General features: G+C 46.4%; 1 long non-coding RNA gene across 1 annotated transcript in view; it reads right to left on the minus strand.

Moving 5' to 3' along the window:
- Positions 1-24,998, minus strand: part of LOC119034413 — a 37,880-nt gene that overhangs the window by 8,235 nt on the left and 4,647 nt on the right. Inside the window, exons 2-3 of the long non-coding RNA XR_005079560.1 lie at positions 24,579-24,685; positions 5,993-6,074 (exon numbers count right to left, since the gene is read on the minus strand). This is a non-coding gene — a long non-coding RNA (uncharacterized LOC119034413). The remainder of the gene's footprint in view (positions 1-5,992; positions 6,075-24,578; positions 24,686-24,998) is intronic.

Consider the following 24,998-nt stretch of genomic DNA (forward strand, 5'->3'; position numbering starts at 1 on the left):
TAACCTTCCCTCCACTGCAGGCGACGGAGTCCGTTGTGTAATAAATACGTGGAGGTATTCGTGCGGCCCCCCGGTGACAGATTCCTGCGGACGAATCCCCCTGATAGGTGGCCTGTCGAGGTGTTCCTGCACAGACAGTAGCGGAGCAGCGGTGGGAGCCTCTGAAGGACAGAACAGACATCAGGTTTAAAATAGACCCGAGAGTAAAACTTTCTCATCATGTCCCGTCACTCTGATCGACTGTGCGGCGCTTCAGTCGAGCAGATAACGTCTCTGCCATTAGTCTCTGCGACTCACACTTCATCCACACTTTCAAACTCATCAGATTACTTTCGGTCTTGTAATCAGGATTCTCAAAGTCGTGATCAGGAAGACTGTTTGTGCTCCGATCCTCGTCGGCGACCCGAGTTGTTTTTGTGCTGATTAAAACGTCTCAATCACAAGGTTACAAACATCAGCCTGCTCGATGTGGAGCGAGCGCCAATTTATCTCCGACTTTCAGCGAGTGGAAACTCCGTCGCTGCAGTTTTCATAAACAATCTGCAGAACGGGAACGATCTGAATACGATGCACCTTTTCTCTTTGGGCGTGTTCCCGTGTAGAACCGCCAGCTTGGTTAATTATTAGCTATTTAATAATGAGCTACAACTTTATGCTCGGATCAGGATGAACTCCGTCTCATCTCTCTGCTCGTACTCTCAAAGTTATCGCAGCAGAAACTTCTTTATCCCTCGTCACGGCTGATGGACCGCATCTGTTTTATTTACCTACTGTCTTTCAGGGAGAGTCAAAGTCAAGATAGGTTTTATATATAGAGTGTGAGATGCAGAGGGAAAATCATCCACCGCGTCAGGATTTATGAAGCTGTTTGAAAAAGGGAAGCTGCTGAAGTCGAGAAGGTCAGTCGGGGTTGTTGAGTTTGGGGCTCGTGTCGTCTCCTGTCGACTTCTCGTACTCATTAAATCTTTGGTATTCTTTAGATGAAACTTTCCCCCAGCAGCTCAGATGTCTCCGCTTTCAGCGACAGCAGCCGTGAGTTTCTGCAGTTTGCTCTGGAAAGTTACAGTTTGGTCATTTTGTGTGACAATATGTCAGTTTGGCAGTCGTATCTGAGCGAGAGACGGCCACCACCACTGCAGCACTTACAGAAAATAGAGAGGCATAATGTGGAACTGGCCCTGGCCGCTGCTGACAGCGTTTGCATCTTCTCAGAAAATGTAGCTGGGGAAAAAGCCACGGCGTGACTCTGAAAACCGTCCTGTACAGAGGGAGCTGAACCGAATCAGTCTGAACGGCGTACAAAATGAAGAAATTAGTCTTGGCTCGGGAGCCGTCCAGCCTCTTGGCTCCGCGGCCGAAGCTGAATCCGCCGCCGCGGAGCGCCGAGCTCCTGTCGTCCCTCGCTTCACAAACATAAATCCTGGACGTTTCTTGGCTCGGCGCGCAACTCGGTAAACACAGGGAGGACGAGCGGGACGATCCAAATTGTTTCTCTGCGGCCACAGATGAGTTTGGTGCCGGGCGCGGAGCCGTGTGTTGATGTATGGTCCCATCTCTGTAATTGAATTCATTAAGGAATAACTGCACCGCCGTCTGTGGACACAACTCCCATGACAGCCATCACACACACACACACACACACACGCATCTGTATAAATGCAAATGTGCTCATGTGTCGGTCGTCTGTGAGCGTTCATCTTTCTCACAGCTCACGTGTGGACTAACACATGCACGTGTGTGACTCGTACGCAGTCAGAGACGAGTCCAACGAGTCTAAACATATCTGAGAGTGTGTGAGCGAGCCAAGCTGAGCACAGCGTGAAGCAGAGTCAGTGAAACTTGGGATCTAATTTGTGCATTGAGTAAACATCGATTTGGTGATTTGCAGGCACGAAGACGTCTAGACATCGAGTTAAAACCGGACCATAGTGGGCCGAGAGCGGAGGTTTTATTTAGACATCTCGGTTACATACAGCTGCTGTTTCAACAGCCTTAATTGAAGATATTTCAAAAAGTTCAGCAGCTCCAAAAAACATGAGCTGAAATAAAGTTTGTAACGTGTTATTAACAACCTACAAATCACAGAATCGATGCTCACGAGTCGCCTTCATCCGAAACCTGTAATCATACGTTTGAACATATTAACCTGCAGATGCACTCGCAGTGAATATGAACACAGAAGCTGTTTATCATGCTCAGATTTTTGCACTTAGAAGTAACAATACGCACATTTTAAAATCTGAAATTCAGCATTTCTCAGTTTTCTTGCGCTGAGGAGGATTTTTCAACCGGCAAATTAATCTCCAGGGATCACAGCAGGAGACGTCTTCAGGTCAGTCGAGTCTCGGTGTCAGAAAACTTCCATCAGACACCAACAACAACACCAGCAGTTGTTAGAGAGGGAAGCCTCTGCTGGTCAGAGGTCCGTTTGGACCGAGTTATATGGGTCAGATGAGACCAACAGACATCAAAGCTGGGTTTGGCGAAGACAGAAAGTCTGGTGCTGGATCTGTGATGTTGTGGGACAATCATCCGAAGACTGCAGAATAAAGGTTACGTCACGGACGACAAGCGCTGACCTCAGAACCTGAAGAGGTTCTGTTTCAGACCGCAGGAGGCTGCATGAAATATTAAAGAGGAGGTGTTGGTGATGATTGTAACACAGTCACCTTTTAATTAAAGGTGCGACTCTTGTGTTTTAAATGAACTGTGAGAATAAAAACGAGATTCGCCGTCTTCTGAGGTGAGGAGGGTGAGGAAGGTGAGGAGGGTGAGGATGGTGAGGAGGGTGAGGATGGTGAGGAAGGTGAGGAGGGTGAGGAGGGTGAGGAAGGTGAGGAGGGTGAGGAAGGTGAGGAGGGAGAGGAAGGTGAGGATGGTGAGGAGGGTGAGGAGGGTGAGGATGGTGAGGAAGGTGAGGAAGGTGAGGAGGGTGAGGAAGGTGAGGAGGGTGAGGAAGGTGAGGAGGGTGGGGAGGGTGAGGAAGGTGAGGAGGGTGAGGAAGGTGAGGAAGGTGAGGATGGTGAGGAGGGTGAGGATGGTGAGGAGGGTGAGGAAGGTGAGTAAGGTGAGGATGGTGAGGAGGGTGAGGAAGGTGAGGAGGGTGAGGATGGTGAGGAGGGTGAGGAGGGTGAGGAGGAACTGTGCAGCGACCTGTGAGGAGAAAAGAAAAAGATATCAGGTGAAGTAAAGTAACTATGATTCAGTGCTTCTACCAGAACAATTCAGACCCAAACAAACGGAGCCAACAGGTGCAAACACAGCAGCTTTTATACGAAACAGATTCAGTGTGAAAACTCAGAGACCTGTTTTAGTAACAGGTTAAAAAGGCGTTAAGACATCCGAGCAGCTTGCAGGACGTCGGCGTGGGAGAGCAAAACGTCTGCTTGTAGTTCAGACGTGTGTTTGCGTTAGCGAGCTAGCTAACTCTCTGTAGCACGATCAGTAAATCCTCGGCTCTTCTCTTTCTGTCCCTGTTGTTCTTGTAATCCTCGACTTATTCTCCTTTTCTTCTTCTTCTCCAAATCTGTAAACCTCAGATACGTTCACAATCATACGATGTCACAGTCATACGTTTTGACATTTCTACAATGAGTTTCATATCATGTCCACAGTCGGCCGTCATGTCAGAGGATGGACGAACACACACAGTGATTACAGTTCGAGCCTTCGCTTCAACATTTCTCAGTGTGAAACCGACTGGATATTTTTAGAGGAGATGATTTCCAGTCATGTTTGTGGTCACAAAAAAACAGGTATTTAAATCTAAAACAAGTGGTTTGTGGGGCCAAAGCTTCACCGAGCAGAAACAAGCGCTGTCAGGAAATCAAGTGGAAGATTTCAAGCTCAAAGAAATGAAAAGTTGGAACATGTCTGAGGTTTACAGAAGAAGCAGGAAAACCAGACTGAGATGCAGATCGAGTGTTGTTGTGCATTTATGTGTACGTTAAAGTGTTTATGTTAAATGTGATGAACGGATCAGAAACACCATCAGGATGCAAACAGGACGTCAGCTGCAGGACGCCGAGACGGACGATTTACAGTGAGACCCTGATGGGAAACACAGAGCAGCATGATGTCACCCTCCTGTTGTGTTCATGTAAAGCTGCCCTGTGTGTGTCTGTGTGTGTGTGTGTCTGTGTGTGTGTGTGTGTGTGTGTGTGTGTGTCTGTGTGTGTGTGTGTGTGGCTCTGTAGCAGGTGTGTATCTACATCTTTACATGGACATTTTTCTTCTTTTGTGGTTCTTCATATGAGGCTTTGGTGGTTTTGTGTGTACGTTTGTGTGTGTGTGTGTGTGTGCGCGCGCATGTGTGTGTGTGTGTGTGCGTGTGTGCGCACCCCCTCTGTTGTTTTGTTCCATTGCAGCCCTGTAATTACCTCGAGTCAGATCTGCTTCTGTAACACAGGTGGGAGACACAGAATTTAATTACAGGGTGGGAGCCGTGCTGCAGCCCACCTGTGTGTGTGTGTGTGTGTGTGAGAGCACCTGTGTGTGTATTTGTCCTTTTTGTGTGTATTTTTGGTGTACAGATGTGTGTTTGCATGGTTTGTCTCTTGCACAAATTGTAAGCTCAAGGTTTGAAATGTTCATCTTGCGGTTATCTCAGCGTCTCCAGGTTTGACAGGTGAACATGTGTGTGTTGGTGTGTGTTCATGTGTGTGTTCAGGTGTGTGTGTGAGACAATGATAGGGTGTGGGTGAGCGAGCCTGAGTGAGATTGAAAGAGACGAGGAAGACAAAGGGAAGAAGAGAGAATGTGACTGCAGAGCAGGTTGAACACCTGGCGCCTGATCTGAGACAACAAGGTGCAGATTAAAAAGACCAGGAGGGGGATTTTCTTCTTCTTTTGTTTCTTCTTCTTCTCTTCCTCTCCTTGTCTTGTGTTGACCCTCACAGCTGCTCTGTTCTCAGCTGTGAGGGTCACTCGTCGGAGACCTCAGAGGGCCCGAGATGAGCTTCATCATCCTCGTTGCTGAGCAACTCAAAGTTTGGCATCATCTCTCTAATTAGCTTTGTTCTGCTGACAGACGTTGGACGTCTGTGTGCTGCGTCGTGTCTGTTCCTGTCAGGATCACAGCAGCACCTGCTTCAGGTGTTTCAGGCTCGATTGGATCGCGCTGCCAGATGATGACGATGATGCAACAAGATCCAGCAGAGGTTCCACTCAGCTGTTCTGTGTTGTTGAATCTGTTGCTACGAGACGAACCCTCCGGCGTGATAATAAACGAGGCTAATTGGTCGATACGTGGGAGCCGGTGTGAAAGTCTCAGCATCGATGTGCATCGATCAAAAACAGCCAGGGAGTCGGCGTCGTCGGAGGAGGCGGCTTCAGTTCTCGTCACTCGTTAGAGGATAAATCTGTCAACGAGGACAGACGGTGGATGTGCAGCCAGGTTTCTCAGAGTATTAAAAAGCTGTTTACTTTTTATAAAATGAAAGGCACATTGAGAAAGACACCGAAGCCTCAGACAAAGACAAACACCTGCTCCAGAGAGATTTCATAAGAGGGGAGGCTGGTTTTATGAATCCAGATATTATTGTTAGACACTAGTTATGAGGAGTTTTCTCACAGTTTGACTCTTTCCACTGGGAGGCAGTGATTAAAAGGATGATGTAAAATATGAAGAAGCTGGCTGTTCATTAGAGGAAGTTACAGTAGAAACTAGGAACATGCTGGAGGTGGTGTTGCATCATGTCAGTGTCGTATCGTCTAACAGCGCCGGAGTCTTTGCTTCCTGCAGCGGATCAGAAAATGATGCTCCACGATCCAACAACCATGGACACAAACTAAAATCCTCCCTGTTTGTACAATCAATCGCATCTCGCCTCAAAAAGAACAAACCTTCAAGCGTTTTCTAGCAACCCTGCGAGCTTAAATTAACCTTCAACCTTTATACCTTTACAGTTTCATTCTGTAATCACTCATAAATAACTTAATACACCAGATTTTTCCATCAAGATCCATCAAGACAAAAATGCTTTTAACTCACAGTGTTTAAGAACGTGAGAACAAGTTTCTGGATGCGTCCCCTGGTGAGATAATCCTGGTTTGGGCCGAGACTCGTCCTCCGTCTGTGTTTAGAGGAAATCTGTTCAGTAACCAACCAAAAAACCAACGACCACAAACAGTCCCAGGTGAAAACACGCCCTCCTTAGAGAAGAAAATAAAAGAGTCATTCGGGGAGGTTTTTCTTACATCTTGACGAACCTGGACGTTGTGATTCACAATACCAAAATGCTGTAATTTCAAAAAACAAGCTAGTTTTTCATGTTTCACTGTACAACACAGATTCATCACTGATAAATCAGTCACAACACATTATGGAGCCCGATTTAAAGCAGCTAAAAGGAAGTGGAAGAGCGGAATGAGCACGTACGCCTCGTGTCTTAAGATTATTATCTGTAATATGACGATGGTGCCGTTAATACACCTACATTAGCCTCAATGTGGCTACAAGCTAATTGATTCAGATGCTAATTTTCTTGAGATGAAGTCATCAGCGGGCCCCAGTTCTGATCCGACCTGCTAACTTCTTTATGAAGAGTTATTATAGCTGCACCAGAAATAGCCGGCCGGTCTTGTTTGCTAATGTAGGTCAACAGACACATCAGAACTGAGCTGAGATAAAACCTGAGATCTGTTCGTGGATCTGATTCTGTCCGAGTCCGTTTGTCTCCAGAACAGAACATCACCTCCCTCAGAGCCCAGCAGAACTGAACCGGGCCCGGTCAGGTAAACGGAGCATTTTATACAACTTCTGCTAAAAAGGCAAAAAGTTCTGCTTATTAAATCTTTTTTTTATTTCTCCACGAGGCTTCACTGCACCAATCAGCTTTATCATCTGTACCTAATGTTTTGCACCATAACTCACTTTACTCCCGGAACAAATCGTTCATATCTTTCATGATCGCCTGCTTTGTTTTACCTTTTCAAAGCCGTCTCTGTTAGCCAAACCCATTTTGAGCTTCAGTCAGCAGCCGGTTCCGTCTGCCTGCTGCATTATTGCCAACCTCATGGCCTGGAAAAACGCTGCCAGTACAGCGCGGCCCATTATTTCTCCACTGGTCAGTGGTGTCGCCAATAATTCAGAGAGGATTCAGTGGTTTATGTGCCGCCGCAGCACAAAGCTCAGGTGCTGCCGAATAACAATAATGAGAGTTTTATATTTTTTACAGATGAGACGAAGATGAGGTCACGGAAAAAAAAGTGTTATCTCATTTATTTCTCTCACCTGGAGTTTATATCAGTTGCAGCAGACGGGGAAGGTGCTGAACCGGGTCAGAAACAAACGAGCGGATCGACTGCAGGCGCTGTTACAGTGGAAACAAACGGATCTCCATGTTTGTGTGGATGCTGGCAGCGACATCAGTGTGTTCACATTATTGAGATTAACTCATTCTTGTCTCAGATGACGGATCCAAAGTTATCAGCTTGCACTCTTAATACGACTGAAGTGCCTCCAAATGTCCACGTCCAGAAACATTCAGCAGCGGCTCTGTGCTCAGTGATGATAATCAACCCCAACTGCTTTATTTACATTATATTCACTGTTCTCAGATTCTGTTTTCTGACCAGTTTAACCTTCGTGTCATCAGAAAAAAGCCTGTTTGGGATAAAAAAAATCTGTCTGTAAACAAGCTCACGACACTCGTATTTAGAGCATTTAACGAACAAACAGGCGACATTTTAGTTTTTGAGCTTCAGGATAATTTCTTCTCTTTTGTTCTGATGGTCAGTATCAATATCAGGTCCAACAGCGGCTGTTCTGTTTGTCCAATAAAAGCTTTATCTATTTTACGACGCTGTATAGAAAAGAAGAAGATGGCCAGAGGAGTGTGTTGCTTGGAACTGGACCTCATGGATACGGTCTAGTTTCTGGAGGAGGCTTCACGTGGCGTAGTGACGTAATTGTCCTTCAAATGCTCCTCTGAAGGATGCAGACCTGAACTGAGACACAGCACATGGAAGCTTTGTTGCTAAACGTAGCTATCCCCCTGTTAGCATGATAGCGGTGCTGTTTTCTTCAAACTGTCATCAGTCCGTCCTGCCTGTCGTCCACTGTACACATGCTGAGCTGAGTCCATCCTCTGCAGCTCAGCGTGTGATCACAGGTGACGGAGTGGCGAGCAGATGGAAGTTCATCCAGGAAGCGTTGGCTCATTGAGCTGCAGTGTGACTGTCCAGAGTCGGTCCAGCCGGCCTGGCTGACTCCCTCCCTCCATCCTCCTCCTCCTCCTCCTCCTCCTCCTCCATCCTCCTCCTCCTCCTCCTCCTCCATGTCCCTGCTGCTCTGCTCCCCCCTCCATCACTCATGGCCGATGCTGTCAGCGGCGCCCTTGAGAACAAAGGTTAGAGAACCTCCGCTCCCCGCAGCTGCGTGTGTGTCTGCAGTTTTTATCCAGCAGAGTTGTGTTGTTTTGTTATTTCGTCATCGCTGTTGCTAAGTGCTCGCTGCCGTTTCTGCTCCGTGTTTCCATGAGATCACAGTCAGTCGAGCCGTCAGTCAAACTTTGTGGTTGAAACATGTGTTTTTACTTGGACGTGTCTGTCGCTGTGACTCCGGCTCTGTTTTCTTTTTCTTTCATTCAGAAAACTCTAAATGTTCCCGATGAAGAGGCTCCAGAGACAACGACACTGAGCAGAACATGACAGGTAGCTAAACTCAACTTCTTCACTTTCTCATCCATCTTCAGCACTGATGGATTAGCGGGAAGATCCGAGCAGCGTCACCTCTGTGGGGTCGTTAACACCTTGAGAGTCACTGAGATCTCGTTTGGGTCACCGGCACCTCGGACGGAAATCAAACTGAAGAAACCCGTCGCACGAGAGTTGAAACGTTTTCAAGAGCCTCAAGCAAGTCCAAGTGTAAGAGAGACTGGAAGTCAGTCGTCTCCAGCCTCAGATGAAAACTCAGATCAGCATAAAAACATTCGCTGCAGGTCAGTTATGCTCCAGAAGAACTCATCTGAGTTCATATCAGATCTGCTTTCACACTGGAAGCAAAAACTCGCCCGTCTCACTAAGATCTGTCTTTTCTTTTAATGTGAATGTATAAAACAGACAAAATAATTAACTCTGCAGTAGTCTCGAGTGAATGGAAGCTAATTTTCACCCTTCTGCAGGTGAGATTCTCTGGTCGGGTCGAAGTTAACGACACCAGCTCGTTAAAACTTTTCAATCCGTCTCCGTTCAAGTGGTGAAAATTGAAAATGGTGCTCGTCAGATCAGAAAGAAGACGAGACGCGTCACTCCTCAGTATCAGTTCCAGAAAGAACAATGAGTCTCATCCAGAACGCTGCAGATCAAAACAAGCTGAACGTCTTCTGGACGTCGTCTGAAGTGTTCATGACCTGCAGCTTCCAACAGTTCACGGTTTGTCCAGCGTGTTCATGATGAAAAGAAAAAAAACACTTTGATTAAAACACTTTGGCCTCTTTCAAGTCCGATCTGCAAAACAACATGCTAATGCTAACAGGTGCCTTGGGTTCTTCCCAAAGCCAAGATGGTGTGTTCATTAGTTTCATGTTTATTCTGTCATTAACTGGAAAAGTCTGACCTGCAGGTCAAAGATCGGAGGATCAGAGTCATTAAGACGAAATCTGAGGATCATCCCGGCCAACAGAAGCGCTGCTCACTGGCTGAAAGGTGAGCATCTGCATGTTTTAGCCAACAGATGTTTCCATTTCAGTCTCTTTACACGTAATTATATCCAACTAGCAGCTGCAGCTAATAATTACTGTCATAATCAATCTCCAGATAAAAGTTTGTTGAGAAAATATCAGAAAACAGCAAAAAATTAAATCACTGGAGAAGCTTTAAGTTTATCAAAAAAACTGAGGAAGCGATTATAAAAACTGATCCTGATTTATTGTCTTTATTTTCACACACACACACACACACACACACACACACGTCAGCTGTCTGGCCTGTTATCCACACATGACAAAAGAAGAAGAAGCGATTCTCTCCTTCCGTCTCGGCTTCCCTCCTCCCTCCACAGCTGTACATCCAGCTCCATTAGCCGCCTGCATGCTTCCCCGTCAGCAGATAAATCATTCATCCCCGGGCGGCCGGGCGCTCTGCAGCTCCTCGCCTTGTTTGCGTGGGAACGTTCGCTTCATGAGCTCCGTCCACATGACCTTGTTTTGACACTGCGGTGAAAGGCTGGCTTGTTTGGACTCCGTCGGTGAGCCTCATCACTCCACTTTCCACTTTCTGCATGAATTGTTTTCCAGACAACGACCGCAGAGACTCACACACGCCGCCCCAAACAGGAAGCCGGGCCGCCGTGTCATCAATTAATGATCAGAGCGCTCCTACCTGAGCGTCTGCGGCGAGGCGTTATCAGGGACATTGTGTTCTGGAGGAGGACGGGAGGACTCTCAGGACTCGGGCACCATATTGTTTACAACACAACAGCGAACGTGTCGGCGGTTTATGAAGAGTCGAGGTGATAATTCAGACTGATGTGTAACCTTCATTTAACCAGAGAGGACGGACTGCTGCAGTCAGACGCTCTCAGGACGAGACCGGAGGCTGCTGAGTGTCAACAACAACTCTGATCCTCTCAAGTTCCCACCAAGTCAAAATTGGTCTTTGAGGGGTTTTATCACGTCTCATCTTTACAATCAGTGACAGGCCAAACAACAGAGACAAAAGCAGTTTTGTAGGTAGTTCAGAGTTTGTAATTTACCGTAAAATGATATAATATGTTGAGTATTTTCTCATGTCCTCCAGCGGCTCTTATTGGGCCAATAATCTGCGTCTTTTCAATCATCCTATCAGTTGTATTTTTTTTACTTTGGCTCTGATGCAGCGTCTGATCTTAACGTCCACAACAACCACATGATGTCACGAGTAAAAGCTGAATTTCGTTTCTGAATCAGAATCAGAATCTCTTCTATCACCAGGTAAGTTCACACATTAGAGGAATCTGCTGAGGTCTGTAGCTGCAAAACAACAAACAATACAGAACTGAAAAATACTTTTTTGTGAACCAAATAAATAAATATCTGTTCCAAACATCAGTCATCACTCTCCTGTGTGAGCTCCTCCTCCTCCTCCTCCTCCTCCTCAGCTCCCTGCTGTGGGTCCTGTTGGTCCTGTCAGCCGGTGGGAGATCCACCGTGGGGCTCTGAGGTGGAGACGACACCACGACGATCTCGTCTGCTTGGCAGTTCTGACTGGTCCATTAGTGGAGCTCAGTGTCTCTATTACAGCACCGGCACCGGAGCCGCTTCAGCTGCTGCTCACAACAGTGACGGCCACGTTACTGAAAACCAGACGGTGAAGCATTTTTCAATATGTCATGCAGGATTATTTTAACCTCTTTTAGTGCAGCTTCTCATCCAGCCTGGACTCATAATTATTCTGATCCGGGCCCGGCTCCTTCCTGTGACGAATGAGCAGGAAGCCAAAAACGTTTGACTACCTGGGTGTAAACTACAGCAGGCGGCGCACTGGAGACCGGAATAAAATCATGTAATCGTGCAGCTCTTCTACACTTTACACATGTTATCAGACCAAACTGATCAAATTCAGAGTGTGAAACGAGTCATTTCTTTAAAAAAATGAATTGACCATCTTCTGTCTGCTTCTTTAACACAGTGAACGTTTGGGAAAAAGGTATTTCACGTTGCATTGGACTCATCACGGAGACGAAACGATTAAGAAGTATTCTCTCTTCTGGGTGACAATATAAACACAACACCTTATAAAAAAACGTCCAGATGTAAATGAGTTCTGGTTTGGGTTCTGATTGGAGCGCCGGCGTGTTGATTCAGGTAATCACAGGTTGTGTTTGTTCGCCTCGTTCGGCGACGCCACTCATCCTAATGAGCGCACTCGACTCCCAGCTGCCTCTGTTTGGGTTCACGTTATTTACCGAGCAATTAGTCGTGAAGCACGAGCGTCGAGTGCAGAGTGATTGTTCAAAGTGATGCAGCAACTCCCTCCTCACTTACAGGAAGTCACACACACACACACACACACACACACACACAGAAGCCTCTGAAACTACACTTTTACATCTCACTCAGTGTCACGACGGAAACAGAGTTTACATTTGAGGCACGAGCTCTCAGACTGAATCAGTCCAGTTCTCCTGCGCAGCCGAGTTTAAAAAGTGAAGGTCAAAGAAAATCGAAGCGAGACGAGAGAAGGACGAGCGCTTCGTTCAGTCTTCTGGTTTCTTTTAGAGCTGCACTGGATGAGATTTTTAAGGAGGATGTGTTGAGTTAATCACAAATAAAAGCTGCACACGTGTCTAATTTATGACTTATACTAACAGGATTAGTCAGAGGGATGCACTGTGGTATATTCTCGTGTCTTGTGCTGGTTTATTTCCTCTGAGTTGTTGATGAAGCCGACTGCGACGGGCCCGATGCACAGAACCGGATCCGCTTCATCACGGTAAACAGGTACGTTATTAATCCGGGCCTCAGCGTCTCGGCGGAGGACCAGACTGGTTGACATCATCTTGCTATCTGCTCAGGGAGCGCTCTGATTGGCCGGCGGTCCCGTGGAGAGGGTTCTCATTACAGCCTGTTGTTTTGATACCTCCCTCCTCCAGACCTGCGCTCAGCACTTTCTGCTCGCCTAATTGACAACAGCAGCTCGGGGAGGATTGATACGGAGACCCGCTCGGCCCGGTAACAAACAACTCTGCTGCGTACTGTACGTTTACAGATGATCCGGACACGTCGCTCTGTTCAGTCAGACAGTTTAAATTCATTTAAAAAGAGCCAGAAATTGAGTGCAACGCTTGAGACGTTCAGAACCGACCAAAACAGAAAAACCCTCATCAGCTGATCTAATATACGACATGTTGTGGGTCCAAACAGGCCCGGTGGATCTACTGTGGTCAGATCTTCACATATAGTCAGCTCTCTTCTTCTTCTTCTGATTCAAAGATGGATTTCACAAACAAAACACAGTAATTCTGCTCTTCATGTAGCTGTCGCCCATCTTTATGATCCGTTTCTGTTTGGTCAAAACATTTCTGCTTCCAGCTTCTTAATATGACGACTTGCTGCTTTTATTTGTCATTCATGTCGGTAAATAAAGTAAAAAGTGTCTTTGTGAGTTTTGGACTGTTGGGACATTAAGCTCTGGGAATTTGTGACGAGCGATAAATAATAATTCAAATAATTGTAAAAAGAATCGGAGACTTTAGATTTGCTTCTTCTCGGACAAAAAGCGTCTTGAAGGCTTCACTTCCTGACTCTCACCTCCGACAGGGAGCTTAGTGTTTTCACCCGTGTGTCCGTTTGTCTCTCTGTTAGTTTTGTCTGTCAGCAGGATCACATAAAAACTATAGAAGAGATTTCTATGATACTTGAACGGAGGACGAGGTGCAGATCAGGATGAAAACGACACTGTGAGATTGTTTTAACATTTTCGTTCATTTCTCAGGGAGTGATGCTCTGATCTCAGAGAAACTCTGATGGATTTTTTGGTCGGATCAACCTCGATTCGTGGATTTTCTGCTGTCAGAGCCTGAAGAGTCTCAGAGAAGCAGAACAGACACCAACATGACAGTGGAGGATAAAACGCCGGGCTGTGCATTAAGCAGCAGATGTAAATCATGCCCGGGAGAACTGAGGAGGAAAATAGACGTATACCTTTAGTCGGTTCATGTTTTGTCTTGTCTTTCTTTTTTCCCTGCTTTGTGTTTTTCCCTGCAGTCATGAATATTCAGTGAGAAGATATTTACGGCTGCTAATGAATATTCTGTACAAAGTCTGCAAATGAGGCGCGCGGAGGGAATTGGATCGCCACAAGGTTCTTCTCAAGGCAACAACACGGAGAAGAATCAGCTAACTCTGCTTCTGAAAGGCTAATTTGATGTGATTATTACTGTGGTTTAAATGGCCTGCAGTCCTGATGATGTGCTGCAGAGAGAAACTGGATCAGTTGACAACAGAACACCTGATCAGAATCCCTCAGACCAGAGTCCGTCGATGGATGAGAAGCTGCCAAACAGATTTCAAGTCCATCGTGAAGCTTCTGAGTCAAATATCGATAACGGAGCAAAGAGCAGACACAGTAATCTATAAACTGTTCGATCCGCCCTGTAAGCATCTTTATAAACTTGTACATGTGGTCATTTTCTCAAGGACGCTCTCACTCGCTGCTCCCCGCAGCACATTAATCCTCCTCGCCAAACCAAAAAATTACATCTATTTTTAGCGGTTCATTAAAGCCACTTCCATGTGGAGTCCCACACCAGCATTCAGATTGGAGTAATTGGTGGGGTGGTGGTGTGTAGTGATGGTGGTGGAGGAGGAGGAGGAGGAGGAGGAGGAGGAGGAGGAGGAGGAGGAGGGGGGGGGGGGTTCATGTTCGACTCACGATTGAATTTGAATGTTTGCGTTTTGAACGAGCTACTTCTGCATCGCTAATGAGGATTTGTAGCGTTAATCAAAAGCTGCTGCCGCGGGTGCCAATCAACATGATTACAGAGAGGAACCGGTTGGGATCGCTGCAGCAAAGCATGCTGGGAGCTGGGCACGTGGTTGTCTGTGAGGGTGGATTAAGATGTGGGGACAGAGAGAGACGTAGATGTTGTCTGGTATTGTTCAGCAGGACGAACTCTCACTCGCTGCACCGCGACGCGTCGGCACGCTCGCAGCTGTTCGGCAGGAAACTAATAAAAATATAATTCAGTTAAAGCAGAAACTCTCGAGCCACGAGGGGGTCAGAGAACATCCGACTGTCCAGTTTTGTTTCCCGGAGCTACACGACAGGCGTGACATTACAGATGCTGATCAGTCCACCTGGCAGCACAACATCTGGATGGATTTCACTGACATGACGTCTGCTGCAGACGTTCATGGTCCCCAGAGGCTGAATCCTCCTGCTGACTCTGGACTTCAGCCTCAGCTACACTTGCATGCTAACCTGCTAAACATTAGCACATCCCAGACTGTTGTGTCACTCAAACCTTTGACATTAAGTGAAAGTTTCAGACGGGAAATAAACACGATGAGATCAAATCAAAGTTCGACCAACAGCAGATAAATAATAGTTCTAGTCTGAAGCAGGATGAAGCCGATAGCTGATTATTTGTCCTCAGTTGGGAATAAACAATCTCTGACTTTATTAGAAACTGGATATCTGTTGAACTGAACATCAAGCTCAAAGTAATAAACACCTAAATAAATGTAAAAATCTTGTGCCGTGCGAGAGTTTCACCCCACCTGAGACAACCTGAGACTCTTGGACTGAAACTAAAGCGTCCGATCCTTCAGATGAACGTGTTAAACGTCACATCTCTCTCGAATAATTCTGATCTGTGAACTGTTTTGTTCTCTGTGATTCATTTAAAACCGTTCCCAGTGGGCGAGCTGGTGTCGTCAGTATCTAGGTTTTATCTGACTATTATTTCAGCGCCGTCTCAGTGAAGATGGATTCTTTCCATTTAGCTAATTATACTGAAGTCTTCACTCAGATTGAGCTCAGTTATCCCGAGACGTCTAGACATCTTTTGATCAGAACCTCTCTGTATATGTGCTTTTGAAGTCTCACCATTAAATGTGTGTTTATTTGTAGATGCCTTTAATTAAATTCAGAATATGGATTATAAACAGAAAACATCGCTTTTAGTTCCTAACGCTCGGGAAAAAAAACTGGGTTTGTGTTTTTGCATTTCTGCACATGCAAATGGAGAAGCTGAAAACAGAAAACCCACCGAGACTCTGAGGGGGAAAGAAAGCAGAGCTGCTGCGCTTGTGAGACCTCGTCGACCCCCAGAGGCATAAAAACATCTCGCCACAGAAAACAGAAGAGGCAGAGGGGATAAAAAATCAAATGACAAACAGACGCAGGTGAAAAGGCAACAGAAACCAGATGAAGTCGGGTTTGCCGCCGACTGTGAGCGCGCAATCAAGTGTGCCTAAAAGCTCCTTCCTCTGCTCAGACACTAAACCATCTCCCCTCGTCCTCCCGTCGGGTTCCACGCCGTCTCCTCCTCCTGTCGGGCCTGTTTCGGTATCATGGTGATTGGAGGGGAGCGGCGGCTCTGCAGGCATCTGCTCGTTTTGTTAGGAGCCGTGTGCAAGTAAACACTTTTTGCTCGCGACCATCTGTCCAAGCTCAGATCTGCATGAGAGCTGGCAGACTTGGCTGGAAGAGACGGAGAGGGAGGGAGGAGAGAGGAGAGAAGAAAGGAGAGGAGAGGCGATGAAAGGAAACGAGAGGCGGGGAGGACGGACGGAGGGAGAACAGACACGTCTCCGCTTGTTAGTATTAAAAAATACACAACATTTTGTGATCAGACGTGATGTTTTTAAATATGATTTCTGTTTAATGTCTGTCAGCAATCAAACAATATGCGAACACGAGTGCCAACACCTCCAACACACCAGAGACTCTGGAGACACACGAACAGAATAACAGCTTTTTACTGGCTCACAGCATCAAACGGCCAAAAATACATATGTAGAGAAACGAAGGATTCATTAATATGAGACTCTACAGCTGATGAACAGTTTTGTCTGCCAGGTCTCGACCTCTTTATGTACGAAGACGGAGATCAGCGGGACAAACGACAACCAGAACAGAAATAACTGTTTTTAGTTCATGTCCAGTGTGAACAACTTCTGCCTGGTGTATTAAAAACATACACTTCCTCACGCTCTTACTGGAGTTATCTCACTTTCCCCAGCGATACTTACAGGCGCCGGCGACTCTGCACGAGACCTACGAAACATTCAGCGTGTTCAAACTTGAAAAGTTGCGGTGAGTCCTGCAGCTGACGGAGCTAAAAAACACAGCAGGACTGAGAGTCTCCACGCAGAGCTGAACTGTAAATTACTTCTTCAAGTTTCACAACTCCAGTCAGCTTCACCACCACCGACTGGATGGGACGGACGGTCCAGGCAGAGACAGTTAGCCAAAGGTTAGCGCTGATTCATACCAGGTTGTGATAAACTGTGTGGATATTAAACCTGCGACACGACAACGAGTTGACAACCTGTAGCTGCTCCTGCAACTTCTGGAATTTGTCAGCTGAATCGTGATCATCACGTCTTTGCTAAATATTTGTGCTCCACAAACAGCAGGTAGTTAACAGAGAAGAGATACAAAGAAGAAGTCTGAGGAGAACGAGCAGCTAGAAAACTGAATCAGGAGGAAGGAAGTCTGCCAGAAGGAGAAGTCGAGCGCTGCAGCCTGTGTGTTTACGTCCGACTCCATCCGCTCGTCTTGATGACGGCCGTTATCGGCTCGTCTGTCTGTCCCGCCGTCTGTCTGTTTATCGAGGCCTCGCGTACACAGAACAAAGGGGAGGAAATAGAAACATGGTGACGAGGTGCACGCACTCGTCATCCGCCGCTCTCTCCATCCAAAATACTTTTACATAATCACTCCATCACAGCCAAACATCTGCTTCTCCTCGCCGTGTTGACTTTGACATAATTAGCTGTCTTCACTGTTAACCGGCAGGAAAATAAGGAGTAATTCATATTTGTGTGTTGCCAGTGAGCGTAACAAGAGATTGGATCGATCCCAGCCCATGTTAGGGAACGTGAACGCTGGATATGAACGGGACCGCGGACCTGTATTCAGAATCATTTTAAGAACCGAAACGCAATTATCATCTTCAGTCCTCAGAAAACGGCTGCGTCCGCTGATCTCTGACACTCAGGCTGTGATGAAAAGAAACATTTCTGGCGTTAAAGGTGTTGAACACGAACCGTCTGCAGCTGCGTGTTTGCTGAGCTGCTAATCAGGATCAGAAAGCAGCTCGTTAGAAGCTTGTTCTGTTGGATCTCGTCTCTGTAGCTTCTGAGGGTTAAGTGGGCCGATCCTGAGCTCTCACCTGCAAACCGAGCAGGACTGAAACAATTAGTCGTTTGATCGCAAAGGAAACTAGTTTGTATGTTATTCCAGCTCCTCCAGTGTGCAAATTCACTGGTTTCTCAGCTTTATATAACAGGAAGCTGAATAACTTTGTTTTGGACACAACAACACATCTGAGGAAGTTTTGAGGAACATTTCATCACGTGATGGTGATCAGCTGATGCTTCAGCACTCAGCCTGGACCAACACGACCCTCCACGACTCCACGGCCGTTTAATCGATTTTTCATGGCGGTAAATTCTCAGCAGAAGTCTGAACTTCCCGCCACGTCTGGAGGAACCAATAACGGTCGGAGCGAGTCCACGTCGCGGGGTTTGTCAGCTGCAATCGCTCCTGATTTCTGAGGAATGAAGCGTTCAGCATTCACACGATTCTCTCGCTGCTATTCAGGAACTCCAGAGTACAAAACTGTCGTCACATTTCCCGTCGACTCAGACATCCGCCATTTTTAATCTCTTAAAAGTAAATGTGATCACCGCGATGGCCTTTTTGTTAGTGAACAAACCTGTTGGTGCTGAGATTCAGACTGCTGTCCATCAGAAACGCTGCATGTTTCTGTATGTTTTGGACTTTTATCAGACAGGAGAGATTATTTACACGTTACGATCCGATAGAGGACGTTCTCTCTCGACTTCCTCACCTCACTACCCTCGTCTTCCTCTTCACGTCTCTACTAAATCACCCCATCACCCGTCCGTGCAGCTGTCTGCTCTTTAATCTGAGAGCTGCTGATGTGATCTGAGCGGCGCCGCCTCCACCTGCCCCGACCTTATTCTGTCGCTCCATCCTTCAGACAGTCTCTCACATTTTGTGTCTGTCTGTCAGAATCACGATCACCTGTTCTCCTCCATCAGGACGGCTGCAGAGCGACTTGATGCCGGAGCACGCCGACAGCGTTAACTGGACGCCATTCGTTCACACACAGTTAGAAAAACTGACTGTCCGTCCGGATTTACAAAGCAGCAATATGTCGCCAGCAAAGGTCAAAACCAAGCAGCGTGTGTTTCTCCACCGGCACTTCTGAGTCAAACTGGGCCGAGCTGATTTGCTGATTTTAGTGAGGAAACTCGATGGTGGAGCTGTTCTGCTTTAACACAATTCAATCACCACCCAAATCTCAGAGAGTCTTTAAACTCAGCAGCCATCTTGGCAACGACCCCGGGCAGTTATTCTGGGCTACAAGACCAGAAACCTCTCAGAGACCGAGCAAAGAGGCACAACCTCATTTTCAACTGGTCACTGGGACATAAAAATCATGTGACTTTGCCCCAAATAAGGTTTAAAATGTGTTCTTGTTAAGATAAGTGTTTAGATTGCAGACATGCTAGCGCGCTGTTAGCTAGTAGGTGCACATGAACACAACCGAAAAAACACCTGAAATGTTTTTACATTCTGCAGTGTTGGCAGTCGATTACAGCTACATGTGACAAAGTCCAATGAAAACATATTTAGCTAATAAATAATCAATTATGTGACTCAAGCGTCCACAGAAGCTTCTGCTTTACTGAAAAAAGACAAGAAAACATCAGACCTGTGAAAATAATGATCACAATTAGTGCATGAATCAGATTTAATTGTGCTGTTTGTCTGGCTGTCGTCATCTCGCAGCATCTTCTTCTTCTGCCATTAACGCACTGCTAATTAATTCCACCAGCTGTTGGAGTATCTTGATCCATTCAGTGTCTTATATTAGGATGGAAACGTGCACTAATTCACGTTTCCCTTCACCAAATTTCTGTAAATTCAGTTAAAATTTGCACTACATGTGGAGGAAAACCAGGCTACTAAAGTAAAACAGCATGTGGTCACTGTGCAGAGGACTGTGGTGGGTTTCTGTAAAATCACACAACTAAAAGAGCTTTTCATTGTGCTGTTGAGCTGTTTGTGCTGTTTGTGCTGCGACACAACAGAACAAACCTCTGCTACAACTGAAAGTAATGTAGGAGAGTGGTGCTGCAGTTCTACAGGATCTGTGGCAGATCTGTTTGCGAGTCACCCTGCGAACACTCAGGTACTCTGCCTGATTCTCTCATTAATTAGAGCAGAATGGATTTGGCCGGCCGAATGTGATTCTGTGTGTGCACAGCTGCCGAGGCTGGACAGGGCGGAGGGAAGATGGAGGGCGGAGACAGTCGGAGCCGACGTTGGTCTCCAGGGGTCGTATATTTTGTCTCAATAAATAGACAAAAGCACTTGGCTGCCTGCGCAGGACCGGCATTCCCACAACCTATTCACAATATCGCTGACAACCTGCTTTTCTTTTCTTTTTTTTTAGCCGTTACGCAACAAAACTGAAGGGCAAGAAGAGAATCTGAGACTGAGAGGATGTGTGACAGAAACCTGAGGGACGAGATGTACGAACACGGGGCTGGACGCTGTCGTCAGGATGAAGAGTTGATGAGTTGCAGGTCTGATAATTAGATTTAGGACGAGGCACAACAGGCGGAGAGCAACAGGCAGGCGGAGAGGACCGATGGAGCGAGGACGCCGAAGAAATAGATATTATTTTCCTATTTGGAGGTTGGATGGTTCCCTCAGAGCTGCCCACGTATTTGATATTTATGGAGCTTCGAAGATGCAGGTCTCCTCCTCCCCCTCCTCCTCCTCCTCCAGTAGCCTTCTGAGGCGAGGAGTGAGGATCAGCCTGGATTTCTGAAGTGTCTGTTGTGTTGCCATAGATAGAACATGCCAGGGGCTCTGATGGATAGATAGCTAACAATTTATCTCCCTGCAGATGGGACCCCCAGACTGGTAAACCTAACGCCCACATACCCTGCTCCCCTCACTCCCCTCGCTCCCCTGCTCCCCTGCTCTCCTCCCACACTGTCTGTCTGTCTGTCTGTCTGGACGAAGGGGAAGCTTCAGTGTTTCTGCCCCCGAGGAGGGTTAAAAAAACACACACACACTGGCAAAATGTGCACAAAAATACGAGAATAGTGATTCCTGAAGCGTTTCCTCTAAATAGAAAGAAAGAAAAAACCCGGCGTGCTTTAATTCTCTGTCCAAACTTTCTCATCTGTAGCTGGTCACTGTTACACTTAGTTAAATCCGGTCTGGAGGAGGCGACGGGCCGACGCTTCACTTTCATTTACACTCCCTGCAATTGATGGTTAACAAGGGCTTAGGTTGTAAAGTCTGTGCTAACAAGGGGCAGTGCTATTGGCGGGTTTTAGGATTTAGTTTGGCCCGAAGGTAGAAGAGGCCGGCTAATAACCAAAAACACAGAGCTCAGTATCCACTGCCAACGTGCCCTTCAGCTTTAAACTTCTCCTGCATTTGCTCGGCACCGTGAGAGCTGAGGAGGAACATCTGTAGGTAAAACCATAGATATTATTATTCTGTATTCTCTCAGAATATGTTTACAGAACCCCCCGATCGCCCCAAATCTGTTTTCCTGCTTATCGTACATTCTGTTTGTGCGCTGCTATTCTCGTTTTTCTTCTCCCTGCTGAATCCTGTTTTTCTGCTGCTGCAACACACAGGATCAGCACAGTTTAATCTCTAATTTTAGCAGAGAAGAGTTGCCGGTTAAATCCCCGCCACCTTAAGAGCTTCAGCTGCTGAGTGGAGGCTAACTGCTGCTAAAATCTCTGGAGGAGGGTTCAGGACCCCGAGGAGAGGCTGAAGGTCCGGAGAGGAGAATTATTCATTTAAAACATTTTATCTGTTGCTTTGTGCTTTTTACTTTTGCTCGAGCACATCGAGGACAGAGTGACGGAGGTTTAAGTGTCGACTCTGAGCTTTAAATCTGAAGACGTCTCCGCACATATTGAGTAAACAGTGTAGGAGGATAAAACTGGAGAGGACTCCTACGCTGCGCACCGAGTGTCGAAGCAAACACCCTCAAATTAACGCTGGAAGTCGACGTTTTAACCTCGCAGCCATTGTTTCATCTCAGATCCACTGAGCAGAGCAGAGAGCCGACACAATACACGACCAAATAAAGCGCTTACAGACGGCGCTGTAATTACTCTCTTACAACCATTCTTGACTCGCTACATGTTAAACTGTGATAAGACGGTCTACGTTAGATACAGAACATCTGGTTCTGGTGGTGCTTGGACTGGTCTCAGATCAGGCTGCAGTACGATGAATTGTGTTTCTGAAAACTCTCTGATTCTCCTGACAAATACCTGCACCCACGTCTTCAACAAACCGCAGGACAACACCTCATAAGAGCAGGAGGCCGAGTCGTCATTGGGAAAAATCAGATGCAGCAACTGGTTCATCAGCTGGATCCATCACGTGCCACGCAGTCAGATCTACTGTCCACAGATTTCACAAAGGATCCAGTGTGTCTGCGCCGTAACTGGAGCATCTCAGATAAGAAGCTGCGGCTGCAATCGATATCACAACATTAGCCGAGGCGCTAAGCTATCCAGACCACCGAGCGTCTCGTGTTTTTCCCCTGAAGGTCAAAACGCTTCGTGTCCTCAGGTGCACCACAGAATATTGTTGGAAGAGATGATGCAGCGCTGCTATCGAATGCTACTGACAGATAATCCACACAAACTCACTTATAAACTAATAAAACTGACGAATTCTGAGCCACTGTTATGTTTCATATCAGACAAGATGTATTTAATCACTTTATTCTCAGATTTGAAGTCAAGAACAAATAAAACAGGCGTCCACAGCAGCTCACACTCCAGTCAAAGTGACTTTAGCTGACTCGTAACTTCATAACGGCTCCGCATGAGACAATTAAAAGAGATGAATGCACACAGAGGATAAATTCTCATTACACGTTTTACTAACTGCTCTTAATGTGGCTGTTGTCGGGCAGATAGTCCATCACTATCAGCAGTCAGCCAGCGATCTGGCTGGAGTCCAGTGTTTTTCCATCCGGCTAATATCTGCCTGATATATCAGCAAACCAACATCACGCTCTGCCCCGATTTGTCTTCGTTCACTCTGCAGAAATTAAGTTGCTCGAGTGTGAAAAGTCACTAAATCCTGAGGGAGAAGTTGCCAAGTTGGCAGCGTTGAAGTGAAGTGCTCGCTTTGTATGAAGAGACGTATCACCAGATGATGAGTGTGACCAGTGAGATGATCACTTTATAATTTGGCCGGACTGTTTGGTCAGGATTTGGACTGAAGGTGGACGTCGACCTGAGCCGGCGAGGACGGAGGGATGAGAAACAGGAGGAGGAGGAGGAGGAGGAGGAGGAGGAGGAGGAGGAGACGGAGCCTCAGGGGGCGATCAGGCCGGCTTCCCACAGTCGTGCAGGATCGTGAGAAAGGCAGCGAGGATTGAGCCCAGCCGTCCGCAGTGTGGGCTAATTGATTTAAGCTGTTTCTACGGGGGGATTTACCTCGCCGGTAATTAAGGGTGATTTCTGACAGTGCAGGCTGAGAGCCCCTGCAGACGGATTTACACCCAACGATCAAATCCAACAATCTCACTTTGTGTGTGTTTTGTGAGCCACGGGGGTCAAAATGTTGGACATCGCTTGAGTTTCAGATTCCAGAGAGACGCAAACAAAATCCTGTCATGTCAATCTGTTCTTACATGAGACTGTAAACTGAAATATTTTAACACAAGCTGCGTCATTACAGACACCAAATGACGACTCAAAACATTACTAAACATTATTTTTTAATCCAAGAAACAGTAAGTATAAACCACAATCCCCCTGATACTACGGCCATTTTTCAAGCTAAAGTAATGAATAAAATCAGTTTCTGCTTCCAGTTTCATCACCAGGTGGATTTTTGTCTGTTTCACATCATTGTGATGTTTTTTTTTATTTTTTTTATTTTGGAGGATTTTGAGTTGTCACCACTTTCAGACTCGAGGATTTGTCCGTGTTCAGAGTCTCACTCGTTCTTCCACCTGTGTGAGCAAACATAACTGTGACTGGAACATGATTGAATGGAATATATTGTCTTGAATTGTTCTCATGCTGCAGGCTCACGCAAGAAGCTTGAACGGCTAATGAAGCAGATCCACTGAGTTTGTCCTCCGGGTTCATGTTTCTGCAGACACAGTTGGTGTTTGCATAGAAAAACCTGCAGTTTCTGTAAAAATGCACATCTGTATATTATGTTAACTTTATTATTATTACTTCTTTGCAGTTGCTGCACGATGGGGTAAAAATAAAATATCATATCACATGATTATGATTCATGATTTGTTGATTTGTCTGATTTTCATTTATGCCGCAATAAATGTTAAATCTGACGATGTGACAGGTGTTGACGTCTGTGCTTTAATTTAATGATGTTCCAGCTCCAGTTTAGGGTAAAATAGATCCTCTCTGCTGTCACTATCAACTACAACACGAGTGCCAAAACCAGAAATACCCACAGACAAGTTTTCTGCGGTGAAAGATTAATTGTGTTGCTCCAACAACCTGATAAAGTCGGAGTAACTTTTCGCAGGCAGCAGCCATTAAAGTCTAACTTTAGCCCCCCGTCCCAGAACGCTGCCGTCTAAATGTGGAAACCCACACGGAGTCAGACGTTTCCGTTTGTTGGGACGAAACATTTCAAACATCTGAACTGTGTCACAGACGCAGAAAAGGCAGATTTGAGCCGGCAGTGTAAATTCAGCGTTTTTTTTTTTTTTTTTCAAACAGCGCCTGGTTTCCCTGAAGCGTCACGGTGCCAAGTTTGACTTTGCTCTATTTTAAGCCGGTTGACTGTGATAACCTCCTGGGTGAGAGACGAGCCAGGAGACCTGCTTTACAGAGACTCCCCCCCAAACATACCTCCTCTAGTTGGAGAGGTTTGAATCATGGATCAAGACTTCAGTCAGCGAGCGGAGAATATTCAGAGTCATGTTGCTCCAGTTGAAAATAGACGAGACACAGAAATCCTGAAAGTGGAGCGAAGAAGTAAACATGTGAGTCTGAAATAAAGATCAGATGATCAGAGTTCAACCTCAACACACCATGTGGCCAAAACTATGTGGACAGCTTAACAAACTGTGATTCTGGGAGAATTTAAATCAGAAGGCTGCGTGCAGAGAGAGACCGAGCGACTGCTGAGGTGTTTATTATTCGTAGTAAAAGATGATCGTCCAGATGGCGGCGCAGACGATGAAGCGTCCAAATTGCTGGCCGCGCTGCTCCGTAAATAAAAGCAGCATCGGTGTCAAACGAGCCCGTCGGCCGGCGTCGACGTGTGGG

Source organism: Acanthopagrus latus, chromosome 16 (genome assembly GCF_904848185.1).
Source record: "Acanthopagrus latus isolate v.2019 chromosome 16, fAcaLat1.1, whole genome shotgun sequence".
Taxonomy (NCBI): domain Eukaryota; kingdom Metazoa; phylum Chordata; class Actinopteri; order Spariformes; family Sparidae; genus Acanthopagrus; species Acanthopagrus latus.